We start from the raw sequence: 10,061 nt of genomic DNA on the forward strand, positions 1-10,061 counted from the left end.
AAAATAACTATATCCATATTTGTTAGCAATGTATTTCAAGGATTTTATTATTTAACAATGTTGCTCTACATTTGTTTACTTATTATACAGACCCCTTTTACTTATTCCAGAAGGTGACAGATAAAGCAACTTGTTCTATCAAATTCATTTAAATAATCTATGTTTAGGCTAAAATGGCCCATGACAATAAATTAGGGGTAAAAACATAACTAAATCTGGCCTTTACTGAACACTAGGAGTGGCAACTTATCAGCCCTGTCACTGCTGGATGACATCAATTGTATAACTTTCTTTTATCAGACAATGCTAAGCAGTTCAGTATATAGCTGTAGATTACATTTCATATCACAGCTAATTATGTCATCTAAGAAATAACTTAGAGACCACGTATAGGAGAACCCACACTAGACTACTAACGGCATAATACTTTGTGAAAGCATGATACTATAGTAGGCACTACTGAGACAAATGAAAAATAGGCACTCTGTATGAGTTCTAAAAAGAAATGAGCACCAATCAAGGAAATACTAGCTCTACAAATAAACTTAAAAGAAAGATTTTAGGCAGGAATAATGGGGGGAAAAACCAGCAAACCCTGGAGCATCAAGTGAACTACATGACCCAGATCCATAATCCTGGTCAAGAGCAGTGACAGACCACCCTGGCAAGCAGCAAAGCTATCTGACAACCTGAACTACATGGCCAAATAAAAGGGAGACTCAGGTGACAGGATGTAAACAGTAAGTAGGCTTATCACACTTCTGTTGATATGTACATGGCATCAAAGACTGTTTATACTTCCCTCATTTCGGTTAGACCCACACTCATCTGCTTTCTGATACTCAAGATACCACAGAATGAAAGTATAAAAAATATGCTAAACATGTAAAACTGCCTTGCCCGGCTAGCATGGCTCAGAGGTTGAGCGTCAACCTATGAACCAGGAGGTCATGGTTCAATTCCTGGTCAGGGCACGTGCCTAGTTTTCAGGCACAATTCCCAGTATGGGGCATGCAGGAGGCAGCTGATCAATGATTCTCTCTTATCATTGATGTTTCTATTTCTCCCTCTCCCTTTCTCTCTGAAACCAATAAAAGATAAAAATAAAAAATTGCTTTTATTCATGTATATGATAGGAAGTCAATAAATTCTTGTTGAATAAAGAAAATAAATTTATATATAAAGCATGGTAGTAATAGCGATATGTCACAAGTATAGTGTACCTCAATATATCAATATTCAAAACTCCACCTTGCATATTTAATCTTACCTACTCTTTACTTCTCTTATTTTAAAACAGATTTACAAAAATTCACAATAGAATCCTGTGCTGTTTAATAGTCAGCAATATGATAGACACTCCTTCCTCAAAAAGTAGCACAGACAAGATTAGCAAATGACAGACACTTTTGGTGCTAACCAGAACCAGAAAACAGGTAGAATTAAGTATAAATCATTTAAAGCAGTGGTCGCCAACTGGTGGTCCGTGAGGTCCAAAAGCTTGGCGACCACTGATTTAAAGGGTTCTAAAGACTACGATGCTTCCTTGGAAGCGTGAAATCAGGAAGTAGCTAACATAAAACCCTGATCTTGGAAACTGGTATGCCATGAATAAAAAGTAAGGCTTACGTTTCTGCTAACCAGTAAGAATCTTTGAAAAAGGGGCTTTGTTAGTGCCCTGACGCCATATCCAGGGGAAAAGTTCCCCACTCTAGATGACTCATTTGCTTCTTCAAATAGTGCTCTCCCTAGCATGGAGGATGGCAAAAAGTCAGGCTATCACAGCTTGGGAGAAACAGTCCACAGAAATAAAACTGTTCTCATCCTCTCAGTTACCCACAACCTTCTGAACTACTAGTATAATGTGTCCTCTTGACTAACCCCACTCACTAAGAGAATGTCCTTCATGGACAAGCCATCCAATTCCCAAGGCAGACTTGTTAAGTAAAAAGTGCCTACTAGTTTTCAGATGAAATTCCTGCAGACTGGGTTCCAACCTACTAGGTGTACCAGTTAATAATGTGGATTTTTTCAATAGGTGGAGTTACATATATGTTGATATATATGCGATTTGATATGTATGCTATTTTGTTGTATTGACAACAAGCTTCAAAATTTCATATGTCAAATTTTCTGAAGGTGTTAACATCATAGATACTTTTACACTTAAAAATGTCGAATTTCGTGCCAAAAAAAGAGCATTTGAGGGAAGTTTTAATTCATTACTTTATTTTGAAGAAAAGTGCTGCTGAATACTTCGGGAAGCTTATGGTGAACATGCTCCATCTCAAGATACTTGTGAATGCTGGTCTAAACGCTTTAAAAGTGATGATTTCAATGTGAAAGACAGAATGTCCAGGTCAACCGAAAAAGTTTGAAGACCAACAATTACAAGCATTATTGAATGAAGATGCGTGTCAAACTCAAAAACAACTTGCAAAAAGATTAAACACTGCTCAGCTAACAATTTCTGATTGTTTACAAGCAATGGGAAAGATTTGAAAGGAAGGAAAACGGGTGCCACATCAACTGAATGAAAGACAAATGGAAAACCGGAAAGTCATCAGTAAAATGTTGCTTCAATGGCACGAAAGAAATTCTTTTCTGCATCAAATTGTGACTGGCGATGAAAAGTGGATTTATTTTGAGAATCACAAATGCACAAAATCATGGGTTGATCCAGGGCAACCATCAACACTGACTGCAAGGCCAAATCGCTTCGGAAAGAAGACAATGCTCTGTGTTTGGTGGGATCAGGAAGGTGTGGTGTATTATGAGTTTCTAAAACCAAGTGAAACCATTAATACTGATCGCTACCGACAACAAATAATCAACTTGAACCACACTCTGATCATGAAACGACCAGAATGTGCCAGAAGACACAGCAAAGTAATTTTGCTTCATGATGATGCACCATCACACACTTCAAAATCAGTTAAAGCAGTGGTTCTCAACCTTCTGGCTCTTTAAAACAGTTCCTCATGTTGTGACCCCCAGCCATAAAATTATTTTCGTTGCTAGTTCATAACTGTAATTTTGCTAATGTTATGAATTGTAATGTAAATATCTGATATGCAGGATGGTCTTAGGCGACCCCTGTGAAAGGGTCATTCGACCCCCCCCCAAAGGGGTCGCAACCCACAGGTTGAGAACCGCTGCTTTAGACAATAAATTAAAAAATAAATATAAAAGGCTAGTCAAGCCCTGGCCAGTTGCTCATTGGTTAGAGCATCAGCCAGTGGACGGAAGGGTCATGGGTTTGATTCCTGGTCAAGGGCGCATACCTCGGTTACAAACTCGATGCCCCAGCCCCTGTCAGGGTGCAACCAATTGATGTGTCTCTCTCACATCGATGTTTCTGTCTGTCTCAATCTCTCTTTCTCTCTCTTCCCATGCTCTCCTCCCTCCCCTTCTACTCTCCAAAAAAACCAATGGAAAAAATATCCTCAGGTGAGGATAGATTTTCTATACATACACACGTATAAAAGCCTAATATGCAATGTGTCCTCTCGGGAGTTCGACTTAGAGACCAGGAGGTTGATTGCTCACTATGACATGCACTGACCACCGGGGGCAGCGTGGAACAAAGCAAAGGCCCTGGCCTAGGGCCCTTACCCATGTACGAAATTTCGTGCACCGGGCCTCTAGTAGATAGATAAAAAAGGCTAATCAAAACCCACTAAAAAAGAACATCATTTTGACTTTTTTACTGATTGTTGGTGGATATTGATTACCTCCCCACAGAATGATGTTAATCACCAGGAGCAATCATTCTCATGCAAAAGTAGTATTTCATCCATTTTCTAAAGAATTATCAACATTATAAGTTTCCAAATAGTTTGTAACACACCAGAAAAATTCCCACTACATATTCAGAAAATGTCCAAATACATATTCATCAGTGTTAATTTGTTGGCTACATATTTGTAACTCTATAAAGTATACTAACTAATAAATAATGCAATTGATTTTGAGTGGCTTTTATTCAGTCTCATTATTCTAGTTATACTTGACTTACGAGTTTAATTCGTTCCGTGACAGAGCTCGTAACTCAAATTACTCGTATGTCAAATCAAAAAGTAAACGAGTGAGACACGTGATGCTGGGCTGATGTTGTGGCGTTCACTGTGACGTTCGCTGCGCCAACTAGCGGTGGGGTATCTGAAGGTGGCTCGTAACCCGAATTTTAGCTCGCAACTCAAAGCAAAAAAATCGGCCGAGAGACGGCTTGTATCTCGAAAAACTCGTTAGTCGGGACACTCGTAAGTCAAGGCCCCACTGTATGTGCATGTAAGGGTTTATCCTCAACTTAAATAGTTGTTGGGTAGGTGCAGCTACTGCTGCTCATCTGCCAGTCCATCTACCAGCAGCATGACTGCCCTGCGTGTCTACAGCATGTTGGTCACTGGGTCACTCGAAATCAAATCCCATCAGAGTGAGGTAACCCGCACCCTGGATGGGAAGTGCATCCAGTACCAGCTAATAGACATCTCCCAGGACAACACCCTGAGGGAGGAGATGGGAGCCTTGGCAGGCAACCCACTGTCAGTGGGAATGAAAAATGATGTAGCTACTATGGAAATCAGTATGACAATTCCTTAAAAAAATAAATATAGAATTACCATATGACCCAGAAATTCCACTTCTGGGTATATACCCAAAATAATTGAAAATAGGGTCTAGAAATGGTATTTGTACACCCATGTTAAGAACAGCATTATTCACAACAGCCAAAAGGTAGAAGCATCCAAAGTGTCCAGTGACTGATGAATGGATAAGCAAAATATGGCATATACATGACAATGGTGTATTTTCAGCCTTAAAAAGGAAGAAAATTCTGATACATCCTATAAGGATGAACCTTGAGGACATTATGCTAGGTGAAAATAAGCCAGCCATAAAAAGATAAATACTGTGTGATTTTACTTATATGAGTTATCTAAAGTAGTCAAATTCATAAAGACAGAAAGTAGAATGGTGGTTGCCAGGGGCTTGGAAAGGGGGAAATAGGGAGTTGTTTAATGGGTTAAAGTTTCAGTTTTGCAAGATGAAAAAGCTCTGGAGGTTGGTTGCACAAGATGAATATACTTAACATTACTGAACTATATGCTTAAAAATGGTTAAAATGGTATATTTTATATGTATTTTATTACAATTAAAATTTAAAAAATAAAACATTTTTAAAAAGAAGCAAAGATGAAAAAAAAAGACTTTTGACACTGGAAACACTCCACAGGCATCTGGGTTCACAGAGACCAACTAGCAAGCTACAGGGAAGGGGTGACTGGGAGTTCAGTTGGTAGTACAAAGCTGGGAAAGAGACTACTTCCCTAAGAAATCTGTATAGCAGATTTTTTAAAATCTTTTAGGGGAGGGCAGTGGGAACGGGTTTGCAGAATTAATTTACCAGGACCAACTATTGTCCTTATAAGTAACTAAGTAAATGAAGTACTGGCACATAGTCACTAACAAGGTCTGTCAATACCTGCTCAAATGTGCTCTTATTTGGTCTTATGTGAAAAAGGCTTTACCACCAGATAAACAGCTTTTTATATAACATTTAGATACGAAAATACAGCTGTTTTGATTCAACCACAGACACCATCATGGTTCTCAGACTGCTGAAGTTATAAGGGCACAAGACAGATTCTTGAATTTCATATCCCAAGGAAGTAGAACCTTCTTCCAGCCCCATCCCACACACTATAGTCAGGATTTTACTTTGAAGAGACCCTCGCCAATCTATTTAAAACAAAAACACCTAGATGAAGAATATTGAGCCCTTGTAACAATTTCCAAGAAGCACAACTACTGGCTCTAGTCTTTAGCATATACTCACTTGTAGGGATTCTAAACCAAGATGAAAATTTACATCCTAAGAATCATAGCTGTGTATTTATTATCCTAAATAACTGTGTGTATTTCATATATTTAAAGTACTTTTCAAAAACATATAAAAATAAAAAGGCAAGATATTTAGACCAGATATTATTCCTAACCTGATACATCCTTAAAATTTTTCATTTATTTTAAACTGGTTTTTCCTCCTTCAGTATACTGACACATTTTCCTATTACCAATTTTTTTCTGCTTCAATAAAACAATTCCTGTACTATGTTAGGTACCATCTTGATCAATACCAATTAAACATAGCATTCAAAAACTTTAATCTACCAAATAAAAGTGGCTATACATAGCGCTCTCTCAACAAATTCCAGACTTGGATACATAAGCCTTTCCTTGAGACATTCACTGCTATCATCACAATTACTGATTTGTTGTTTTTGTTTTTTTCAAAGTTATGCATTATTTTTATTAAAAATACTAGTTCACACATTTTAAAACTCAAAACAGAACTGGCTATCCACATTACATATTTTACAATATAGCCACCTAAAGACTTCCTTTGTGAGATGTAGAAGACAGACAAGATTCAGTCAAAAGTTCCTAGTACTTAGGAAATAAATTCCTTACTCAGATCACTACTATTATGCATACAACCGCCTCCTCAGAGCAATGTGAGGAATAAAAGGGACAGTGCATGGTGATAGTAAACTACCCTTAGATCACATTTCCCTGTCTCGGACAACGTCGTGGTCTTGGTTTCACAGAAGCCCTAAACAAGTAATTGATGCAAAACAATTTTGCCGAACTAAAGTGGTCACACCAATGTAAAAGTCAACATGCAAGCTCTTAAGCCTTTCTAAATCATCCCAATGATGTTATACTGTTATGTGAAGAACAAATCTAATTACACATAATCTGATCAGAGTCTCCAGCTATATTGCCTGTTTCATCACAGTATGTTATTTATCAGAAATGCAATGCATCAATGATGCACAAGTAAGAGAGGCTTAAGGTTTGCTAGAAGTTTTCAATGTATTTTTAAATTATACTGTAAACCAGTAAGCTCTTACAAGGATGTTTTATGATTACATCACAGCAAGCAACTGTCTATTGGGACAAAAAGGATATGTTAAAAGGCAAATAAATTGCTATAATTAAATATGCACAGCTTATTGACATTTTTCTTAAAACAAAAATTAGGGTTCATCCAGTGAAGCATAGGCATTCTGCCACCACCTCTGTTAGCAACTGGAATCCAGTTCTAAAAATTCCTGTGATCTTTAATGTCTTGTTAAGTGTTACAGGGCTTCTGTTTTTCTTTTAGCCACTAAATTTTTCAGGAAAAATTCACCTGCTTTATATGAAGAACGCACCAGAGGGCCACTTGCCATATAATGAAATCCAAGGTCATTTCCTACTTTTTCCCAATTATTTGAACTTTTCAGGAGTAATGTATTCTTCAACCTTGAGGTGGCGCTTTGTTGGCTGCATATACTGTCCCATAAAGTCAAACAGTCCACATCTGCCTCACGAATGCTTTCATTGTTGCATATACTTGCTCGTCATCCTCGCCTAAATCCAACATTATAGATGTTTTAGAAATGACATCAGGCTGAACCTCCTTGGCGTGCTTCAGGACCCGCAGAGATTGGTCGAAATTGGCCCTGGGATCACGAACTTTCCTCTGTGTGGGGCGCAGTTACGGTGGGTGTTTTGGCCAGGTTCAAGCCTCGGACTAATGAAAGGACAGGGTTCTCTCATTGCCACGTGTAAGTCCCAGCTGGAGGGCAGGGCCCTCCCAGCACAATCATAGCCAAGGGCTGTGGTTGTAAGCTTGAACCTATGGTCCGAACACGTAAATCATCTCGATCCACAGATGTCAGGACAACATAATCCAGACCCCACTCTGCTATTGCCTTTGCAGTATTGTAGGGCTCATTGGCATCCAATGGAGGTGGCTTTCTTGCAGTCTTAACAGAACAAAATCTGCAACCTCTTGTACATGTGTCACCCATCAACATGATTGTGGCTGTAGCAGTAGCATATTCTCCACCTCCCCCAACACTCTCCAATATTGGGACATCGAGCTTCCTCACACACTGTATGGAGATTTAAATTCCACAAAGTATTTTTCAGCTTATTGTAATTTTTCCCCATGGGAATGGAATCTCTGTCTTTAGCCATGGAGGTAGTCTTAACCTTTCTCCTTTCTGGCGCTTTAAGTTTCCTTTATATTCATCCCAGGTGCTCTTGTCTGCAAGATCACCAGACACAAAATCTTGAAGGTCTGGTCCATTTTGTAAAAATTCCTTTTCTTTATCTGGCAAGGAACTTACTGCTCTGACTGGGCTGCATAAATATTTTCCAAATACCTGGGGTCTCATGGTGCGGACCACTACCCCGCATCGTAGAGACATCTCCCTCTTCCGTCTTCCAGCAGGGTCCCGGGGTCTAGTTACCAGGAAAAGCCAATTACTGATTTGTGTTTATGCACTGCTTTTCCATGCAGCCAGTACTCAGTTTGGCTAGGTATTTTCAAAGTTTTCTCTGCTCTAGTTATAAAAGCACCACATGTTATTGTAGAAAACTGAGATAATACATAAAATGGAAAAAGGGAGAATTACCCATATTCCCACAATCTTTTAAAAAATGCATCTGTTGACTGACACTTTGTATTTCCTTCTAGTATTCCTTAACTTTTAACATTTAAATTTAAATTCTTTAAACTTAAACACACCAATAGTAATATCTTACATTTCCACAGTGCTTTTATTTTTTAAAGGGGTCTTAACAACTATATATCTTTACATCTGTAGAGCAGGTAGGCCAACTACTAGTTATTTTGTACACAGCTGCCTTCTAGGGCAAAATGTTTGATAAAGCTGCACTGCTGGTTTGTGGTACAAAATCACATTTAGCTTTTACAAAACAATGTCTCCAAATTTTCAAGGGAGAAATTAACAATGCAAATTACAAGCAGTCAGATCTTAGTTCTTTTATTTGTGGCTAGAATTGTAACAGAAATTCTAGTCTTGCAATTTTTTAAATGTTTATGATTCTATCCATTTACAAAAAGGCTTTTAAGATGAAAAGCTTACTTACTATGCAACTCTGTCTATACTTCCAAAAAATAAGATGTGCCTAATCAATGTGGCTGTATAGTAAAATATTAATCTTTACTATAGAGGTCTAGTCTTTTTCCTTCATTCCTGGGAGGTGAACTCTTAAGCCCTTGGAATGTCCTGTCTAATAAATGTCTTTGTTTACCAAGGAACTGAACTAGGAGCCACTCACATAGTCTGATTCATGGTGGAGGCTTCTGGCCATAACAATCAACCTACTGAGGCAAGCATGCCAAACTCAAAGGCTAACACGGGCCAAATAAATGAGGCACGTGGCCTGCTGCGAGTTTGACATGCTTGTTCTGAGGGAATGGAGACTAAAGGTCAACCACATGAGCAGTCAACCATATCTATATGACCAAACTGTAAGGTCTGATCAAATAATCAAATCGATATCCCCTCCCCTGGGAATGGACCTTTAGGCCACTTCACAATGGACATTCCACTTGCTTAGACCACACACCACTTGCTAAGACCATTATCTCTTACCTCCGGAGTTTCCTAGAATCCGGACCTGCACAGAGAATGCTCTACCCAGAAAAAGCCGACCTAGAGTCCTTTAAAAACTTCTGACTCCCCATCTTTGGGTGCTGGTAACACTTGGGGGCTCAGCCCATCTGGTATTCAGATGACCTAATAAATTTGTAATTCTTCACCCCTTTTGGTATCGTGTGTTCCTCCTTCGGCGACCCTAACACAAACTCTAATAAAAACTCTGGACACTAAGCCTGGTTGGCAATACTTGGTGTATCTTGTCACTCGTCATTGCCAGAAGTCAGCCCTATACCAGACAGACTTCAGTGGGAGAGGACAACCCAAGTGCCACACATGAACTACCTTGTGCTCTCATGCACCCTTTCCCTTAGCCATTTTTTTTTTTTTACTTCTTCCTTTTTTATTTTTTAAATTAAATCTTTATTGTTCAGATTATTACAGTTGTTCCTCTCCCCCCCCCATAGCTCCCCTCCACCCAATTCCCACCCCACCCTCTGCCCTTACCACCCCCCCACTGTCCACATCCATAGGTGTACGATTTTTGTCCAGTCTCTTCCCGCATCCCCCCCACCCCTTCCCCCCCAAGAATAGTCAGTC

At 39.0% G+C, this 10,061-nt stretch overlaps 1 pseudogene; it reads right to left on the reverse strand.

The window, feature by feature from the left end:
• Positions 1-6,293: 6,293 nt before the first annotated feature.
• On the reverse strand, positions 6,294-8,838 carry LOC102264069 (annotated as a pseudogene).
• Positions 8,839-10,061: the final 1,223 nt, after the last annotated feature.

Source organism: Myotis brandtii, unplaced genomic scaffold (genome assembly GCF_000412655.1).
Source record: "Myotis brandtii unplaced genomic scaffold, ASM41265v1 scaffold1169, whole genome shotgun sequence".
NCBI lineage: Eukaryota > Metazoa > Chordata > Mammalia > Chiroptera > Vespertilionidae > Myotis > Myotis brandtii.